Below are 21,390 nucleotides of genomic sequence, written 5' to 3' on the forward strand. Positions count from 1 at the left end.
AGAATAGGAAGGTTTCCGAGTGGTGGTGCCTTAGCTTAGAGTTTTGTAGATCCAGAGTTGTCAACGTGGGTATGTATTCTTGTTCTCTGTATTTCTCTATAAAGTAATTTTTTAGCATGCTTAGCCATAAATAAATTATTTTTTGTAAATATACTGGTATTTTTAGGTTTCAATTAAAATTGGGTAATGATTCTGTAATTCTTCCGCTGTGCAAGGGCTTTCATCTCTTTACTATCAAAACCTTAGGTCCTTCTGTTTGGGATATCAATCGTTCTTTCAATATAAATATTACGACAACGAAATACTTACCATTGTAAAAATATACAAACAAAACGTCTTTAAACAAAAGCATACTTGAAATAATTTGTCAAGAAAAATAAAAGCAATACTGTAAAAGTTCTATATTTACAATTACAACATCCTAAGTAGATGAATGTTCAACACCTATACATGATCAGTTAACAAAAGGGAACAATATAATAAATGCAATCACCTATACATGACTCTCTAAAGAAGAGAAGATCATAATTGAAAAACTGAATGCAAACCAACATAAAAATCAAAATGAAATTATTACCAAAGCGACTGAAATGGTTATACTTATTCCACTTTAGTTCATAAGCTTTCATATGTAGGTTATACTTTTTCTTACCTGTCAGCAAAAACTATTTTACTCTAATCAATATATGTATATATATCAATCATCAATTTCAGAGGAATTTAAAGGAATTGATTTATGAGTTAATCACCTAGTAGAAGTCAACAACAATGAAGTTAGGCCATCTAGTTCCTGCCGCATTATGGTGGTGTTCACCATGTTGAGTAAAGGAGCTGAGTTGTCCTTGCAAGTTTTGGGAAAATTTAAAGATGTTTGTATATCTCTCTAACTTCTTCTTCCGTTTTTCCTTCCATCTCTGAAGCCATACTCTTTATATCATTTCCCCCATATTTCTCACAAGCCTTAATAAATGTATTGAAATCTTTGGAAGAAAATCGCTAAACCAAAAAAATCAAGTTCAGTGAAGTAATTATGAGACAAACCCTTGAAACATAAATCCACCTACTTCCTCACTAAAGTGACTGTGAGACAAACCCTTAAAATATAAACCCACTTACTTCCTCTAAGAGTCGCTCCTTCTCCTCAAGGATCACCCACTTCTAATTATTATTTCTAAGATAATGGTAATTAAAACAATGATGGATAATTAAAGATAATAATAATAAATATAATAATAAAGCAAGTAAATTAGCTACTGAATAATAAATCAATTCAAGGGCCTTACAACTGAGGCATGCGAGGTATCCTGGTTTTGTTGGACTACCCTGCCGCATCGTTTGCTTAAAGTATTATGATTCTGAGTAACTATTAGGAGGGAGAAAACATAAGTCACGATTTCCATAGACTAAATATTAAGTATGAAGTTCATGTAGTCGAACTGGCCCGGAATATTTACAAGAATCTTTTATAATTGCATTTACTTTGTAAGAATATTTTCTTTAATAGCCTTTGAATAATATCGGAAGTGATTTGCAAGAATCTAATATAATTTCATTTACCTTTTCATCATCAAAATCGTACAATTCAGCAACTGTCAAGACCACACATAAACGCATTAGTGAAAACTGTTACTCAAATAACCAAATCTACATTTTTAAAACAATGATTAGGACTAGATAGTCTCATAAACAGTAAGACCAAGTATAGAAGTTCTAATTTAGAGTATCCATTTACCTCAGTGTAGGGACTATCACGGAAAAGAAAAACCTTCTGCCTCCTTATTTTGCAACTGTTTGAAAAAAAACACGAAATGACAAACAAAAACTAAAACTAACTATGTTATAGGCATATAGCATCATCAAAGGATTCCATTAATCAGAATTCTCACCAAAAGAAAAGAAAAGAATTATCAAATCTAACTGTTTCTATGATTGCAATGTTAATGTAAGTTTGATGCAACTTCTTCTATGCTTGCTTGTTGGTACCACATATAAATTGAAACTTTTTAGATCATAGAGACTTAAAGTTAAATTCAAACCATAGAGTTGATATTGAAAATTTTACCAAACTATAAGTACTAAATCAAAACTATTAATTCTAAAAAAAAAAATGAAAAATCAAAACTTTTTGTTAGTTAATTGGTGGGACCTTTTCGTAAAAGATATTTATTTGTTCAGAAAATATTTTTTCAAATTAAAAAAGTTTTCCTTATGAGTTTCTCTTACAAAAAGATTATATTATTTGGCAAAAATAATCTTGTTTAGGAAAGATTTTATATGGCAAAGATTTTATTCTCCCAAACTGTTTACGGCATTCTCTCCTATATATACATCTAGTTTGAAGCATGGTAGTATCACACTCAAGCATCCCGACATTATTGTTTACAGCAAACTTCTAAAGAAAGAAAAAGAACCGTGTAAGTTTGCCTAGAAAAAGAACCGTGTAAGTTTGCCTAGAAAAAGAGTTCGTTGTTCTGTAGATCTTGACTGAAGAAACAGCTGTGTGCGATGTTCGCACTGTGTATGTGAATCATTGAGAGATAATTAATTCAGGGGGAGTTCTTCCAAATAACCTCTGAATTGTCAAGTTAGAAGAAATACTTGAATCAAGAAAAGTATTCCTTATTTGATTTATTCCAAGTGATCTAGGTTAAATTGTACTTAATGGGATCACTTTCAGTATAGAGTATTGAATAATCGACTGTGTAAACGTTGTACTAAAGATCACAAAGTTGTTAATGATCTAAATCAAATTAATAAAAGGTCTAGCTTTGGGTCAAGGACCGTCCAAACGTAGATGTCGTGTCATCGAACTGGATTAACAATCTTGTGTGTTTAATTTATTAATTCCTTTTTTTGGTTAATCTGAAGGTTCATTTGATCAATTGTTGTTGACGCTTTTCTTGTTTTATCACTCTTAAAAGTATAAACATCACGTTGCGAACTTTTTCTAAACTTGAAATTAAATAACAAATATAAATGAAAGACATGAGATATTTCCAAAACTTGATGTAATAACAATTTCTTACTTTGTCTCTAATAGATAGTAAACGTTTTTTTAGAGATAAATTCTAAGTGAACAATATCATATCCTTTAAAAGCACATATAAAATCATAGGCACATATCTAGTTTTAAATCAATAGATTTAATATCTATCATCAATATGAGACTTTCTGTCCAGAAGCCAAAACTAAAAATTTACGTGAAGTAAAAATATTAATGGGGACCTTATATCAAACTTGTAAATCAAATGCGGAATCTATATTATGAAGGAATGGAATTCCTAAAGCGAAAGCTTATGAACGCCCGTGCGAGTGAAATTCAATTTATGAAACCAATAAATTCAAAGAAAAATAATAAACATGCTTCTCATGGAAAAAGGTGAAAATAAACTGACCTTTGTAGAACCAATTCTTCTTCCAAGCTTCGTGACACCACAAAATCTTCCTCGTTATTCTCCAAGTAAAGAATCACATAGAGTTGTGGGCTTCTGTAATTTTGGTGAGGGAAGAAGCTTTTGAGAGAATTTTGTTTTGTTGGGATACAGGGAAAGATCGTAAGATTGTGTTGTGCTGTTCTAAAAGGAAAAATCTTCCCTTTTTTTTTCTTTTAAAACAAATCTCAACAATGGAGGGGGAAGTTATCAAATAACTTCCCCATCCTTCCCACGTAGAATAACTCCCATATGTATGTATGTATGTATGTATTAATTAAATTAAATAAAATCAATATAAATTTAATTAATATATATTATATCTCATATAATATAAAATTAATATAAATTTAATTACAAATATATTATATCTCATATAATATAAACTTTATATTATATCATATATAATATAACCAATGATTTAGATCTCTCATATAATCTATAGTTCTAATATGAATCGAATTCAATTTTAACCTACAGTTTATTTATGAATCTCATTCATATTATTATTATTATTTGAATCATATTCAAATATTAACTTCTCTCATAAAAAACTTTACATTATAATGTATCAAATACATTATATTAATTGTATCATATACAATTTATTCCCTTAATCAATTTGAACAATTCAAATTAAACCAAAATAAATTTGATTCTCATTTATCCTTATTGAGCTAACAAGGGGACCTTATGGACCTACAGATTGAAGCTCTAATGAAATGAGATTAATTAATTAAACTCTTTAATTAAATTTAATCTCTATTCATTAACTATTAGTCATTCCACTAAAGACTAATAGTTGCACTCTTCTAACTGTAGATATATTTTTGTGTCCATTAGATATAACCAATCAACAGTGCAATGACCCTTCACAAATTGCTCGTAAGTACAGCTAGGCCAAAAATTACCGTTTTGCCCGTGTAGTTACATCTAATGTAACGCCCCGAAAATTCGAGGTAAGATTTTCTCGTTTTATGTAAATGATTCGGAAATCTAAATGTTGGTGTAAGTTGATATAATGATAATATAATATTAATTATATTATTATTATTAATATTTATTTTATTTATTATAATATTAATATTATAATTATTATTATTATTTAATATTATAGTAATATTTTTATTTTAAAACAATAACATTTTTATTACATAATATTAATTTATTTTTATTTAATATTAATATTATTATATATTATTATTTTTACTTTATAATATTACTATTAATATTATATAATTATTAAGAGTTATATATATATATATATATATATAATAAAAATTATTATTATTTTTTTAAAACTAACCCTAAATCGCGCGCCGCCCCCCCCCATCCAAATTTTTTTTCTTCATTTTCGCTTTCTTCTTCCTCACGCCGCGCCACAGCCGCCCGAGCCCCATCCATTTTCTCTTCTTCCTCCATCTCTTTCTTTCTCGTTTCTGCATCGCCGCCGGCTCCTCCGTCTCCGTCCGTGTGGTAGTCGTCTGCCTCGGCCACCGTCGTCCGCCGCGGCTCCCCATCCATTCGGATCTCCTCTCGGCTTCAAATCGCCCGACGCCGCCGCACCTCTCCGTTTTTTTTTCTCTTCCGCCTTCGTCTCCGCCACCATCTCTCTCTTCCTCTCCGTCTCCGTCTCCCGTAACGCCTCCTAGCTATCGTTCGTCACGGTCGTCGGACGTCGGAGAGCCATCGTTCGTGATTGCCGATTCGCGCTGCAAAAACCCGACCCGGTTCCAAGCTGACCCGACCCGAAACCGCTTCCAGTCCGAGCCGAGTGAGCCGCGTGAGCCGAGCGAGCCGCGTGAGCCGAGCCGAGCGAGCCGAGTGAGCCGAGCCGCAAGCCGAGTGAGCCGAGCCGCGAGCCGAACTAAGCCGAGCCAAGCCGAGGACCAAGCCGAGCCAAGCCGAGCCGAGCCGAGAACCAAGCCGAGCCGAGCCGAGCCGAGCCGAGAACCAAGCCGAGTTAAGCCGAGCCGAGCCGAGCCGAGCTGAGCCGAGTCCAAGCCGAGCCGAGCCGAGCCACCTAAGCCTTCCTTCCTCCACTTCGGGTCACGGTGAGTCTTCGGTAAGGATTGTTTTGATGAATTCCCTAATGTTACTACATCCAATTCGAGTTTGAATATTGGAATAAGATATGGCCCTACTTTTCTCCCTTGAAGGTAGTAAGGAGTTGACGCTTAAGTTCTCGGGTCTCGCGGCAGGCTTGTTTGGGGGTAGTCTTCCTTTCCTTGGGTAAGTCAACGGGTGTCGTTTCGGACCTTTTAAAGCGACTTCTACTAGAGTCATCAACTAAAACCCTTGTGTTTTCGTTCAGGTTGATCCGTTGAGCGTGGATTCGATCGAGGGGCATAACCGAGTATCAGGTAAGGGTTTTCCTACTACTGGACCCCGAATCCAAGCTGAAAACGTAGTAATCCACAGGGGATTAGACGTTAGTGACTGTACTGAATAACTGTATGCGTCTTGACTGTTAAGTACTGATATTATATTTTGTCTGATGTAAAGATACTGTGACTGCTAATTGTGGATCGAGATTTTATGTTGATGTACCTTGAAGTTACGGTTCAGTATGTAGTAGAACATTGGTCTGGATGTTGTTCATGGAGTTTGGACGGGGAAGGACAGTGAGTCCGGTTTTTGGTTGGTTAGTTGATTGGATCTAGGGTTTTCCCTAATAGTGTGCGAATTGGTGATGCATATAGCAACTGAGGGCGTAATTGTTTAAACCTATACTATCTGACTGACAAAGCCTTTGGCGGAACTGTAATATGAATGCCGTTGGGGTATGACTGATGTAGATGGTTTAGTTTGGACTGAGGGGTAACGGTTAGCTTCATCTATGGGGTAGTGTGCCTTACGGATATGTGCATCCTTCGGGAGCACTAGACTGATATGTGCATCCTTCGGGAGCACTAGACTGATGTGAGCATCCTTCGGGAGCACTAGACTGATGTGTGCATCCTTCGGGAGCACTAGACTGATATGTGCATCCTTCGGGAGCACTAGACTGATGTGTGCATCCTTCGGGAGCACTAGACTGATATGTGCATCCCTCGGGAGCACTAGACTGCTATGTGCGTTCTACGGAACCACTAGACTGTTATGTAGGGTATCCCCGAATAGGAAGTTAACTGTTGTTCCCTAACGGGCCCAGTAGTGGGTCCCTTACTGGGTATGTTTATACTCACCCTTTCTCTTCTTTAACTTTTCAGGTAGGGGCACAGCGAGGGGCAGACCGACGAGAGGCAGGAAGGATGCGTGAAGGCCATATGGACGCGTCTGGTTTTCTTATCGCTTCCGCTATGTATTTTGGTCAGAATATTTTGACTTGTGATTTTGAACTGGTGACTTGAGTTTTTATTTGTGACTTTTTGATTGATTTAAAATAGGGTCCGAAACTGTCTTTTGTAAGGTTTCTAATGTTTTAATGAATCGTAACTGGTCCGTTTCAAATTTTATGTTGAATGGTCGAGTTTTGGTATTTGGTAGTGACCTAAGCTTAGTCCGGAAAGTTGGGTCGTTACAGTTGGTATCAGAGCCTAAGTTTTAGGTTCTGTAGACTGGCTTATAATGTGAGTCTGTGTTTTGTGTCCTTATGGCTGAAACGATCCTTGCCGCTCGTCAGGTACGCTCTCATGAAAGTATATGTATAACTCTACATGCATTACCTTACCTAAGTTAAACTGCAACTTCAATTACCATTTATGACTAAAGGAATCGTTGGTGGTTGTTAGGGAAATGCCACCAAGGAGAGGTGCACGTAGGGGTGGCCGAGGAGGCCGAGGAAGGGGAGCAGGACGCGTTCAACCTGAGGTGCAGCCTGTAGCCCAAGCCCCTGACCCGGCTGCGCCAGTTACTCATGCGGACCTAGCCGCCATGGAGCAGAGGTTTAGAGATTTGATTATGCAGATGCGGGAGCAGCAGAAGCCTGCCTCGCCAACTCCGGCGCCAGCTCCAGCGCCAGCTCCAGCACCAGTTCCTGCTCCAGCTCCGGCTCCAGTACCAGTTGCGCCCCAGTTTGTGCCGGATCAGTTGTCAGCAGAGGCTAAGCACCTGAGGGATTTCAGGAAGTATAATCCCACGACGTTCGATGGGTCTTTGGAGGACCCCACCAGGGCTCAGATGTGGTTATCGTCCTTGGAGACCATACTCCGTTACATGAAATGCCCTGAGGATCAGAAAGTTCAGTGTGCTGTTTTTATGTTGACTGACAGAGGTACCGCATGGTGGGAGACTACAGAGAGAATGCTAGGTGGTGATGTGAGTTAGATCACGTGGCAGCAGTTTAAGGAGAGTTTCTATGCGAAATTCTTCTCTGCTAGTTTGAGAGATGCCAAGCGGCAGGAGTTCCTGAACTTAGAGCAGGGTGACATGACAGTGGAACAGTATGATGTGGAGTTTGACATGTTATCCCGCTTCGCTCCCGAGATGATAGCGACCGAGGCGGCCAGAGCTGATAAGTTTGTTAGAGGCCTCCGACTGGACATTCAGGGTTTGGTCCGAGCTTTCCGACCCGCTACTCATGCCGATGCACTGCGCCTGGCAGTGGATCTCAGTTTACAGGAGAGGGCTAACTCGTCTAAGACCGCTGGTAGAGGTTCGACATCGGGACAGAAGAGGAAGGCTGAGCAGCAGCTTGTTCCAGTGCCACAGCGGAATTTCAGATCAGGTGGTGAGTTTCGCAGCTTCCAGCAGAAACCTTTTGAGGCAGGGGAGGCTGCCAGAGGGAAGCCGTTGTGTACCACTTGTGGGAAGCACCATGTGGGCCGTTGCTTATTCGGAACCAGGACGTGCTTTAAGTGCAGGCAAGAGGGTCATACAGCTGATAGATGCCCGTTTAGACTCACGGAGAACACGCAGAATCAGGGAGCAGGTGCTCCACATCAGGGTAGAGTCTTTGCTACCAACAGGACTGAGGCTGAGAAGGCAGGCACAGTAGTGACAGGTACGCTCCCAGTGTTGGGGCATTACGCCTTAGTTTTGTTTGATTCGGGTTCGTCACATTCTTTTATCTCCTCCGCATTTGTGTTGCATGCCCGCTTAGAGGTAGAGCCCTTACACCATGTTTTATCAGTATCTACTCCTTCCGGGGAATGTATGTTGTCGAAGGAAAAGGTGAAAGCATGCCAAATTGAGATAGCATGCCATGTGATTGAAGTAACGCTGATAGTCCTGGATATGCTAGACTTTGATGTAATCCTGGGTATGGATTGGTTGGCCGCTAACCACGCCAGCATAGATTGTTCACGTAAGGAGGTAACGTTTAACCCTCCCTCGATGGCCAGTTTTAAATTTAAGGGAGGAGGGTCAAAGTCGTTGCCTCAGGTAATCTCAGCCATCAGGGCCAGTAAACTGCTCAGTCAGGGTACTTGGGGTATCTTAGCGAGCGTGGTGGATACTAGAGAGGCCGATGTATCCCTGTCATCAGAACCAGTAGTGAGGGACTATCCGGATGTCTTTCCTGAGGAACTTCCAGGGTTACCTCCGCACAGAGAGGTTGAGTTTGCCATAGAGTTGGAGCCGGGCACGGTTCCTATATCCAGAGCCCCTTACAGAATGGCCCCCGCAGAACTGAAAGAACTGAAGGTACAGTTACAAGAATTGCTTGATAAGGGATTCATTCGACCGAGCGTGTCACCTTGGGGTGCGCCAGTTTTATTTGTTAAGAAGAAGGATAGATCGATGCGTCTATGCATTGACTATAGGGAGTTGAACAAGGTGACCGTAAAGAACAGATATCCTTTGCCCAGGATTGACGACCTATTCGACCAGTTACAGGGAGCCACAGTGTTCTCTAAGATTGATCTTCGGTCGGGATACCATCAGCTGAGGATTAAGGATGAGGATGTACCGAAGACAGCATTTCGTTCCAGATATGGACACTACGAGTTTGTTGTGATGTCTTTTGGTTTGACGAATGCTCCGGCAGTGTTTATGGACTTAATGAACAGAGTGTTTAGGGAGTTCCTAGATACTTTTGTGATCGTGTTTATCGACGATATCTTGATATACTCCAAGGCGGAGGCCGAACATGAGGAGCATTTACGTATGGTTTTGCAAACACTTCGGGATAATAAGTTGTACGCAAAGTTCTCGAAGTGCGAGTTTTGGCTGAAGCAGGTGTCCTTTCTGGGTCACGTGGTTTCTAAGGCTGGGGTCTCTGTGGATCCAGCTAAGATAGAGGCAGTCACCGGTTGGACCCGACCTTCCACAGTCAGTGAGGTTCGTAGCTTTCTGGGTTTAGCAGGTTATTATTGACGGTTTGTGGAGAACTTTTCTCGTATAGCTACTCCTCTTACTCACTTGACCAGAAAGGGAGCTCCTTTTGTTTGAAGCAAGGCATGTGAGGACAGTTTCCAGAACCTTAAACAGAAGCTAGTTACCGCACCGGTTCTTACTGTACCTGATGGTTCTGGCAGTTTTGTGATTTATAGTGATGCTTCCAAGAAGGGTTTGGGTTGTGTTTTGATGCAACAGGGTAAGGTGGTCGCTTATGCGTCCCGTCAGTTGAAGAGTCATGAGCAGAACTACCCTACACATGATCTAGAGTTGGCAGCAGTGGTTTTTGCTTTGAAAATATGGAGGCATTATTTATATGGTGAAAAGATACAGATATTCACGGATCATAAGAGCTTGAAATACTTCTTTACTCAGAAAGAATTTAATATGAGACAGCGAAGGTGGCTTGAGTTAGTGAAGGATTACGATTGTGAGATACTGTATCATCCGGGCAAGGCAAATGTGGTAGCTGATGCTCTTAGTAGAAAGGTATCACATTCGGCAGCACTTATTACCCGACAGGCCCCATTGCATCGGGATCTCGAGCGGGCTGAGATTGCAGTGTCAGTAGGGGCAGTTACTATGCAGTTAGCCCAGTTGACGGTACAGCCGACTTTGAGGCAAAGGATCATTGATGCTCAGAGTAACGATCCTTATCTGGTTGAGAAACGTGGCCTAGCAGAGGCAGGGCAAACGGCTGAGTTCTCGTTATCCTCTGATGGTGGACTGTTGTTTGAGAGACGCCTCTGTGTTCCGTCAGATAGTGCGGTTAAGACAGAATTATTATCTGAGGCTCACAGTTCCCCATTTTCTATGCACCCAGGTAGTACGAAGATGTATCAGGACCTGAAGCGGGTTTATTGGTGGCGTAACATAAAGAGGGAAGTAGCAGAATTTGTTAGTAAGTGCTTGGTGTGTCAGCAGGTTAAGGCACCAAGGCAGAAACCAGCGGGTTTATTACAACCCTTGAGCATACCGGAATGGAAGTGGGAAAACGTGTCCATGGATTTCATTACAGGGCTGCCGAGAACTCTGAGGGGTTTTACAGTGATCTGGGTTGTGGTGGATAGACTTACTAAATCAGCGCACTTCGTTCCGGGTAAATCCACCTATACTGCTAGTAAGTGGGCACAGTTGTACATGTCTGAGATAGTGAGATTACATGGAGTGCCAGTATCGATTGTTTCTGATAGAGATGCCCGTTTCACTTCCAAATTCTGGAAGGGTTTGCAGACTGCTATGGGCACGAGGTTAGACTTTAGTACAGCTTTCCATCCACAGACTGACGGTCAGACTGAACGTCTGAACCAAGTTTTAGAGGATATGTTGCGAGCGTGTGCATTGGAATTTCCAGGTAGCTGGGACTCCCACTTACATTTGATGGAATTTGCTTATAATAACAGTTATCAGGCTACTATCGGCATGGCACCATTTGAGGCCTTGTACGGCAAATGTTGTAGATCCCCGGTTTGCTGGGGTGAGGTGGGTGAGCAGAGATTGATGGGTCCTGAGTTAGTTCAGTCTACTAACGAAGCGATACAGAAGATTAGATCACGCATGCATACCGCTCAGAGTAGGCAGAAGAGTTATGCAGATGTGAGGCGGAAGGACCTTGAGTTTGAGGTAGGGGATAAGGTGTTCTTAAAGGTAGCACCTATGAGAGGTGTCTTGCGTTTCGAAAGGAGGGGAAAGCTGAGTCCCCGTTTTGTTGGGCCGTTTGAGATTCTGGAGCGGATTGGCCCTGTAGCTTATCGCTTGGCGTTGCCACCATCACTCTCGACAGTTCATGATGTGTTTCATGTTTCTATGTTGAGGAAGTACGTGCCAGATCCATCCCATGTAGTGGATTACGAGCCACTGGAGATTGATGAAAACTTGAGCTATGCTGAACAACCCGTTGAGGTGCTTGCTAGAGAGGTGAAAACGTTGAGGAATAAAGAAATCCCTTTGGTTAAAGTCTTATGGCGGAATCACCGGGTAGAAGAGGCTACATGAGAGCGAGAAGATGACATGAGATCCCGTTATCCCGAGCTGTTCGAGGAATAAAACTTTCGAGGACGAAAGTTCCCTAAGGAGGGAAGAATGTAACGCCCCGAAAATTCGAGGTAAGATTTTCTCGTTTTATGTAAATGATTCGGAAATCTAAATGTTGGTGTAAGTTGATATAATGATAATATAATATTAATTATATTATTATTATTAATATTTATTATAATATTAATATTATAATTATTATTATTATTTAATATTATAGTAATATTTTTATTTTAAAACAATAACATTTTTATTACATAATATTAATTTATTTTTATTTAATATTAATATTATTATATATTATTATTTTTACTTTATAATATTACTATTAATATTATATAATTATTAAGAGTTATATATATATATATATAATAAAAATTATTATTATTTTTTTAAAACTAACCCTAAATCGCGCGCCGCCCCCCCCATCCAAATTTTTTTTCTTCATTTTCGCTTTCTTCTTCCTCACGCCGCGCCACAGCCACCTGAGCCCCATCCATTTTCTCTTCTTCCTCCATCTCTTTCTTCCTCGTTTCTGCATCGCCGCCGGCTCCTCCGTCTCCGTCCGTGTGGTAGTCGTCTGCCTCGGCCACCGTCGTCCGCCGCGGCTCCCCATCCATTCGGATCTCCTCTCGGCTTCAAATCGCCCGACGCCGCCGCACCTCTCCGTTTTTTTTTTCTCTTCCGCCTTCGTCTCCGCCACCATCTCTCTCTTCCTCTCCGTCTCCGTCTCCCGTAACGCCTCCCAGCTATCGTTCGTCACGGTCGTCGGACGCCGGAGAGCCATCGTTCGTGATTGCCGATTCGCGCTGCAAAAACCCGACCCGGTTCCAAGCTGACCCGACCCGAAACCGCTTTCAGTCCGAGCCGAGTGAGCCGCGTGAGCCGAGCCGAGCGAGCCGCGTGAGCCTAGCCGAGCGAGCCGAGTGAGCCGAGCCGCGAGCCGAGTGAGCCAAGCCGCGAGCCGAACTAAGTCGAGCCAAGCCGAGGACCAAGCCGAGCCGAGCCGAGCCGAGCCGAGAACCAAGCCGAGCCGAGCCGAGCCGAGCCGAGAACCAAGCCGAGTTAAGCCGAGCCGAGCCGAGCCGAGCTGAGCCGAGTCCAAGCCGAGCCGAGCCGAGCCACCTAAGCCTTCCTTCCTCCACTTCGGGTCACGGTGAGTCTTCGGTAAGGATTGTTTTGATGAATTCCCTAATGTTACTACATCCAATTCGAGTTTGAATATTGAAATAAGATATGGCCCTACTTTTCTCCCTTGAAGGTAGTAAGGAGTTGACGCTTAAGTTCTCGGGTCCCGCGGCAGGCTTGTTTGGGGGTAGTCTTCCTTTCCTTGGGTAAGTCAACGGGTGTCGTTTCGGACCTTTTAAAGCGACTTCTACTAGAGTCATCAACTAAAACCCTTGTGTTTTCGTTCAGGTTGATCCGTTGAGCGTGGATTCGATCGAGGGGCATAACCGAGTATCAGGTAAGGGTTTTCCTACTACTGGACCCCGAATCCAAGCTGAAAACGTAGTAATCCACAGGGGATTAGACGTTAGTGACTGTACTGAATAACTGTATGCGTGTTGACTGTTAAGTACTGATATTATATTTTGTCTGATGTAAAGATACTGTGACTGCTAATTGTGGATCGAGATTTTATGTTGATGTACCTTGAAGTTACGGTTCAGTATGTAGTAGAACATTGGTCTGGATGTTGTTCATGGAGTTTGGACGGGGAAAGACAGTGAGTCCGGTTTTTGGTTGGTTAGTTGATTGGATCTAGGGTTTTCCCTAATGGTGTGCGAATTGGTGATGCATATAGCAACTGAGGGCGTAATTGTTTAAACCTATACTATCTGACTGACAAAGCCTTTGGCGGAACTGTAATATGAATGCCGTTGGGGTATGACTGATGTAGATGGTTTAGTTTGGACTGAGGGGTAACGGTTAGCTTCATCTATGGGGTAGTGTGCCTTACGGATATGTGCATCCTTCGGGAGCACTAGACTGATATGTGCATCCTTCGGGAGCACTAGACTGATGTGTGCATCCTTCGGGAGCACTAGACTGATATGTGCATCCTTCGGGAGCACTAGACTGATGTGTGCATCCTTCGGGAGCACTAGACTGATATGTGCATCCCTCGGGAGCACTAGACTGATATGTGCGTTCTACGGAACCACTAGACTGTTATGTAGGGTACCCCCGAATAGGAAGTTAACTGTTGTCCCCTAACGGGCCCAGTAGTGGGTCCCTTACTGGGTATGTTTATACTCATCCTTTCTCTTCTTTAACTTTTCAGGTAGGGGCACAGCGAGGGGCAGACCGACGAGAGGCAGGAAGGATGCGTGAAGGCCATATGGACGCGTCTGGTTTTCTTATCGCTTCCGCTATGTATTTTGGTCAGAATATTTTGACTTGTGATTTTGAACTGGTGACTTGAGTTTTTATTTGTGACTTTTTGATTGATTTAAAATAGGGCCCGAAACTGTCTTTTGTAAGGTTTCTAATGTTTTAATGAATCGTAACTGGTCCGTTTCAAATTTTATGTTGAATGGTCGAGTTTTGGTATTTGGTAGTGACCTAAGCTTAGTCCGGAAAGTTGGGTCGTTACATCTAACTCCTTAAGTACCATTGATTCCTCTAATGAACAATAATTATAGTCCTACTATAACTGAACTCCTCTCAGGCCAAGAGAGGGTGTGACGCCACATTGTTCAAGCCCTGAAATCAACCCTTAAGAGAGCAAATTCTCTACTTACTCTATCTATAGAGAAGGAGTGAATTCCTTCTTGTGTAGCTGCGTTCCCAGCTCCCCAATCAGACGAATCCCCAAAATGGTAGGCATATTGAGTCGGCTACATAGGCCACTCTCACCCATACAAATCAAAGGATCGCCTACATAGGCAGGAGTTCACAACTCACTCAAGATTCAGGTCAAGTCACCTATAGTCATCCTGGTGAAATGTAGTCTCAACTAGTAACGGTGTTAATAAGAGAGACTATTCATTTCATGGTCCGGTCTTATACAAACTCTTTGTATAGAATACCCCCGCTCTAATGTCTCGACATAAATAATTAGGATCAAATCATTTGTAGCACTTTAGAACAATTGTAACAACTACAAAGCAGGCCGTATTCGTAGTGTCACCAAGATAAGGTATCCAGCCTTATCCATTTACTACAGACCATTTAGGTTATCACTTAAACATGATCCACTTGTATATCTCCACATACATGTTTAGGTTACAGAAGATAACCTTGGATGTTAGTTTATTGGTTTTGTGAGTTAATGCAACTAAATATCAAATAAAATAAAACACTTTATTTTATTAGATAAATAAAAAGTTTGTATAATATATACAATTACAAACTACAAGACCACGAGATTTAGGGCATCAACCCCAACATATTAAACTACAAACAGAGATGAAACAGAAAGAAGGGGCTCAAAGAAATCAAGTACCAGAAGACACAGTTTACCAAATCTTCAATATTTCTAATGACATTATTCAACAAGCATAGAAGAAGTTGCATTAGATTACAGTGATACTAATAATTATGCAAATTTTTAAGAGACTATGAGGATAAGTTAAATCCATTAAATTACATTATGTACAAATTCCAGTGATACTAATAATTGTAGTTGGTACTACAAGTTTTCATGAAAGGATGAAGTGAAGTGTAAAAGACAAGTACAACAATATTTTCATGAAAGAAAGAAGGTCGGTAAATTCATAATCTTATGGCAACAATTATTTCAATTGAATGTGAAAATATCATCTAATTGATGGGTGAACCATAAAGGCTATGGTCATATAATCTTTACTACAGCTCAAACATAGAAGAAACTAAAATCTCACGTTTTCTTTCAATCCTGTGAAGTTAAAGGTCCTATACATTATCAAAGTTTAAAATCTTACCATTCATTTTTCATTCTCGTTTTCTCAAAGCTTCCTCTCATAGCCATGAATTCTTCCTTGGTCTTGATTTCCTAATTTGAACAAACAAAAATCAATTAAAAATCAACCAAATGCTTCACTAAGGCATTTCATCAAACACATTGTAAGCTACCACAATGCTTCATCACATAGTCAACAATGGAGAAAAAATGTTAGACTGACGTTAGGAAGATGATTGTAAACCAAAATTTTTTTTCTTTAGTATAGGAAAAAGCTTTCTTCTTAGCATGCCAAAAATGATTTGTGATTTCCCTTTTGAAAAATTGAAGAAAATGAAAAGGGGAAACCAAGTTCGTTTACGTGGAACAATAGATTCGAGTCCATCAACCATGGGTCACCGTCAGCCATGTGTGGAACTTAGAAAAGACGACAACTTGAGAAAGATGAAAACTGAGACCTTACTAGCTTTAAGAGTTTTAGTAACTAGGTGGAGCAATAAGGTGTAGAGCTTGGGTGATGGAGCGAGAGGGTGTGGTGTAGTTGTCTGTGGTGGAGCGTTAGTCGTGCGCAATGGAGCTGGGGCAATCGAGAATTTCAAAGAAATTGGGGAAGGAGAAGAAGATTCGGATTTTCGTGGATATTTAGGAAAAAAAAGAAATTCGAAGAAAGTGTATGAGAGAGAAAAAGAAATAAATACTTATAATTTTATTATTTATATTTAAGGATATTTTAAAATTGTCATAGACTATATAATAAATGTTTATATATTAATTTAATAAAATTATATCCTAATTTAGAACCTTCATAATTAATAAATGTTTATATATTTATTTTTTAAATTTATCGAAAATATATATTTAACTAATTCATAATATCCATTTTTGTAATATTTTGAAAAAAATATACATTTAATAAAGTTTTTGAAATATCTTATTCCTAATATCAATGAAACTTTTTTTCTTTTAGTTAATCCATAGAGTCAACCACAAAAATAGTTATACATAGATAGGATAGTGTTTAAAATAGAATTAAAAACAATATTTTATTGCTAAATTTATTAAATGTATATTTGAATAGAATTTGATAGTTTTACTCTGATAAAATACATACAAGTTTTGTTCTTTTTTTTTTTTCTTTTTTTAAATACCTTTGACATTGCTTAAATTCTTTCACATATACAGTTAATTAATTTATATTATATTCAGAAATAGCAAACCAATAGGGGATGTCGTGCCCCGCCCCAAAAGTCACTTTAGACGACCTAGTGAAGGCATGCAACCTAGACACTCAACTCATATCATTCCGCGTGAGAAACGTCAAACGTCTAGGAAGCGAAATAACTTCTTAAACCAGTCTTAACGTAAAGCTCCAACTTAAAACTCAAGATATTTTACAACACAACACAGCGGAAAAATAAATAATAACTTAACATCTTATTTCACTTATTCTTCGCTTTGTTGCCTAGTTTTCAACCCTTAAGCTTTTGAGCTCTAGGTGATAAGTGCAATACAATGTCGTGGAATACAAAAACAACATATCTTCTCATTTTATTAGCTTTAAAAACCATGCGTTCTACAATCTTAAAGCATAGATCCTCAAGTACATTAACTGTAACACAAAACTTTAGAACGTTGGGTCCAACTTCTCCACTTTACTTGCTTAGCTTCTTAATACGAGGACTTAGCTTTTCGTAAAATTGAGATGCAACCCTCTACTAAATATGATAACTTCAAAGTAACCGAAAATAAAAGACTTGGTCAGCTTCCTCGCGTTGCAACACATCTTACCCTTCTTTACTTGGCCTTAATGCCTAATCACTTGGGAAGGAAGAACTTAAAACGTAAGTTGAAGACTTAATGTAATGACTCAACTTTTTTTACTAAATTGAGGTCATTACTAAAAAGAAACAATAACAAGTGACACTTTCTTAAAAAAAGGAAGACTAAATTTTCATTAAAAACATAATACTGAAATACTGATATATAGGCGCGAAAGCAAAACTGAGTCCCTATATAACATGTCACGGATCCTTCTCTGTCGCTCGCCAACTTTCCTCTACCTTTACCTTTGCCTGAAATATTAAACATAAAAAGAGTGAGTATAAACATATACTCAGTAAGGGACCTACTACTAGTTCCGCTAGGTGTCTGTTAACTTTCCATTAGAGTCTCGTAAGGAAGTACCCCTAAACTGGCACGTTTCCGAACACACGCAATCTAGTGATCCCGTAGGAAGATATCTGGTCTTTGGTGAACCCAAAGGAACACCTATGATAAAAAACTGGTCTTTCGTGAACTTGAAAGAACACCTAGGACAAACTGGTCTTCAGTGAACTCGAAGGAACACTTAGGACAATCGGGCTGTAAGTGACCTGTCAGACCACTCATATACATAACATCTCATGAAACTGGTGATCCCGTCGGACTGCACAGTGATAAAAAAGGTGGTGATCCCGAAGGACACCCATATGGGTACGACTCTAATATACAAAGTTGACAGAATACTCATTCATAGCATGTAACATACCATAAACTTCATAACATGGCATGAATATTAATCTTAATGTCCTTAATCATGTGATTAATATACCATGCATCATCATTAACATAAATCAGTCATCAATATAATATCAATCATCATCATCAATCATCAACATCAACACATTATGCATCTTAGCTACATCAATGCATAATGAAAAATTACATGTAAGCTCTTAACTTCAGTTTGAAGGTCTAGTAGGACAATCTCTTACCTAGAGATTTTAGCCAAACAAAGTACTTCCTAACTGAGAGTAAAATTTCTCCAATTAATTTGATCCTAATCATAAAAGGAAATTTCAGCATGTTAATAAAATTAGCAATTGGCTATCATCCAAATTTTTTTCCAAATTAATTAACTTAAAGAAAAATTAGGGTTGAAACCAATTCAACCTTGATTGGAAAAAATACAAGATTAAATTTTCAAGAATTAGTCAATTGAACCTTTAAAAAAACCCCAACTAGATCTAAAATTAAATTAACAAATTATTGATTTAATTACCTTAGCTTACCAAGGTTACTTAAATGGAAGTTGAAAAATTCTCTTACTCTTGATTGAAAAATTCATCACTTTAAATCTTCAAGTTTTGTCAAAGGGACCAATCATAACTAAAATTGGTGAAGCGGCGACAGTAGAGGGTTATCTTAGTGAAGAAGATGAAGAACCTTTTCCTTTTTTCTTTTTCTCTTCAACTTAAGCATTCCAATGCTATTTATAAATCCAAATAATAACAATAGTATTTATTATTATTATTTCCTTTTCCTTTTAAGATATATATATATATATTATCAAAATATACATATATCTTTATTCTCATTATCTCTCATCAATAAATACTTTAAATGCACAAAATCTTAGGCATTTATAACCATTAATAATAATAAAGAAGTATTGTTATTATTATTATTTTTCTCTCACCAAATTTTATAATAACATATATATTTATTTAAGGGGTCTTTTCAAACATATAAAGAAGCGGCAAAGTATTTACATTATATAAAATAATTCTGAAAATGGAAAAAGCCCATAGGCCCACCGTGTAAAATCCAAAAAATACCCCGTCAACAATGCGCGTAATATATTTGGTAACACGATTTGGTACACGATCGTTTAATTAATTGGGTATACGATCATTTAGATTTGGCTTCAGTACACGATCGTTTAGATTTGGCTACACCATTGTTTAGATTTGGGGTTCCAAATCTAAAAAAAATTCAAAAATTGGTATTTTAGATTTGGCTATGCGATGGTTTAGATTTGGCTACACGATCGTTTAGATTTGGGGTTACAAATCTGTTTTTTTTTTTTTTTCAAAATTTGGTATATGATCGTTTAGATTTGGCTACACGATCGTTTAGATTTCCCTAAACGATCGTTTAGATTTGGCAGCCAAATCTAAATGATTCTTTTTTCAAAATTTTGTATAAACGATTTTTTTCAATAGTCTTTGTACATGATCTTTTAATTTTGGTCACTCTAATTTAAATGCCTAACCAATTTTTTCAACATTCTTTATACACCATCTATGTAAAAAAGAAAAGAAGAAAAAGAGTTTTTCAATATTCTTTATACACAATCTTTTAGTTTCTGTTAGTCTAATTTAAATGCCTAACCAATTTTTTCAAGATTTTTTATACACCATCTGTTTAAAAAAGAAAAGAAAAAAACGAAACAATGCATGCAGTGAATGAAAAAAAAAAAAGAAGAAGAAACAGGAATAAAAAGAAATAGAATTTGGATAGAGGAAGAAGACGATAAAAAATCGTAGAGAGGAGAAAAGAATGGAAGGGCAAATCTGAAGTATTTAAAAAATAGCTAAATTTATGGATTTTTTACACGGGTCGTAAATATTTCGTTATATTTAGGAATGTTTCTCTTTATTGAAATCATCATTCTCTCTTCTAAATAAATATATCTTTTCTCGTTCAATAAAATCAATCATCTTCCTCCTCATGGATTATCTTATTTTCCAAATAATTATAATTATATGTCGTCATATAATTAACTTTACTTTTCCATATTAATTATTTATATAAAAACAAATAATCAATATCATATTCCACCAAAAATCTAAATTATTAATTAAATACATATATCCATATATATGTACTCAATTAAATCCAATTCCACCAAAATCAACTTTTCACTTCAAGATCTCAAATTAACTTAAATCTTCAGTTCTTTTAATCAATCAGATCTTTTCCAATAAATCACTCATAAAATTTCAATATTAATTATCTTAATCCAACAATTAAATTTTAGCTCTAATCCTTAATATAACACCCAAATAATTTAATATAATTAATAAAAACTCCTTAAAAATTTGGGATGCTACATTCTTTTTCCCAATAATTATATTTCAATATATAATTATCAATTTTCATTTTAAATAAAATCAGTTCATTCTCTTTACTTATTTGTCCAATCATAACAACTTCTCTCCAGAATCAATATTTGTCTTTCTCCAAAATAATTAATTATTTTTTACAATAATTAATTATTATTTATCTTTCTCCAAAATAATTAATTATCAATAATTAATTATTATTTATATTTCTCCAAAATAATTATCCTTTTACAAATAATTATATTTTCCTAAAATATAATTATTTTCTTTTTTCTTCCTTAATAAATATCATTTCTCCAAAATACATATTATGTTTTTCTTAAATAATTATATTTCAACAAATATAATTATTTTTTTTTTAACATAATAATTATATATATATTTTTACATACACGTATAATTATCAAATCTCCAACAAAATTTCCCCTCTACAATTTAATTAAATAACATCTGTATTATTTAATTTAATTCAATTTCAACAACAGCAAGAATCCTCAACTTTACTCAAACCTCATAACATACAATTTAATCAAAAACTCAACAAACACCACAAGCCAAAACCTCTAATTAATTAAATATTCATCCAATAAATATTTAATTAATTCTAATTTCCACAAAAAAACAAATAATTCTCATTAAAGAAATTCAAAATAATACCCAATTAAATCTAATTAAACAAAACTAAGATAGTTAGCTCCAAAATTATCTTAATTTTGGGGGGTGTTACACTTAATGAGTGAGATTTTAAAAATATCTTTTTAGGAATATAGTAATCATATAAATTCATTTTCATTTCATGAAACAACTGGCTCACAACGTGTCATTTCATAAATCACAGAAATTGCACTTTAGCTTCCTCTTATTCTTTTCCACTAAG

At 37.6% G+C, this 21,390-nt stretch overlaps 1 protein-coding gene and 1 long non-coding RNA gene across 2 annotated transcripts in view; one reads left to right on the forward strand and one right to left on the reverse strand.

The window, feature by feature from the left end:
- LOC103496918 (eukaryotic translation initiation factor 4G) overlaps positions 1 to 21,390 on the forward strand; it is a 52,442-nt gene that overhangs the window by 22,812 nt on the left and 8,240 nt on the right. The window lies entirely within an intron of this gene.
- Positions 1,334 to 16,266, reverse strand: LOC127149380 (uncharacterized). The gene is made up of 4 exons (XR_007820911.1): positions 16,091 to 16,266; positions 15,650 to 15,720; positions 1,733 to 1,787; positions 1,334 to 1,589 (listed from the first exon to the last, which is right to left on the reverse strand). It is a non-coding gene; the product is annotated as an uncharacterized LOC127149380 (long non-coding RNA).

This window comes from Cucumis melo, chromosome 5, assembly GCF_025177605.1.
Source record: "Cucumis melo cultivar AY chromosome 5, USDA_Cmelo_AY_1.0, whole genome shotgun sequence".
NCBI classification, from domain to species: Eukaryota; Viridiplantae; Streptophyta; class Magnoliopsida; order Cucurbitales; family Cucurbitaceae; genus Cucumis; species Cucumis melo.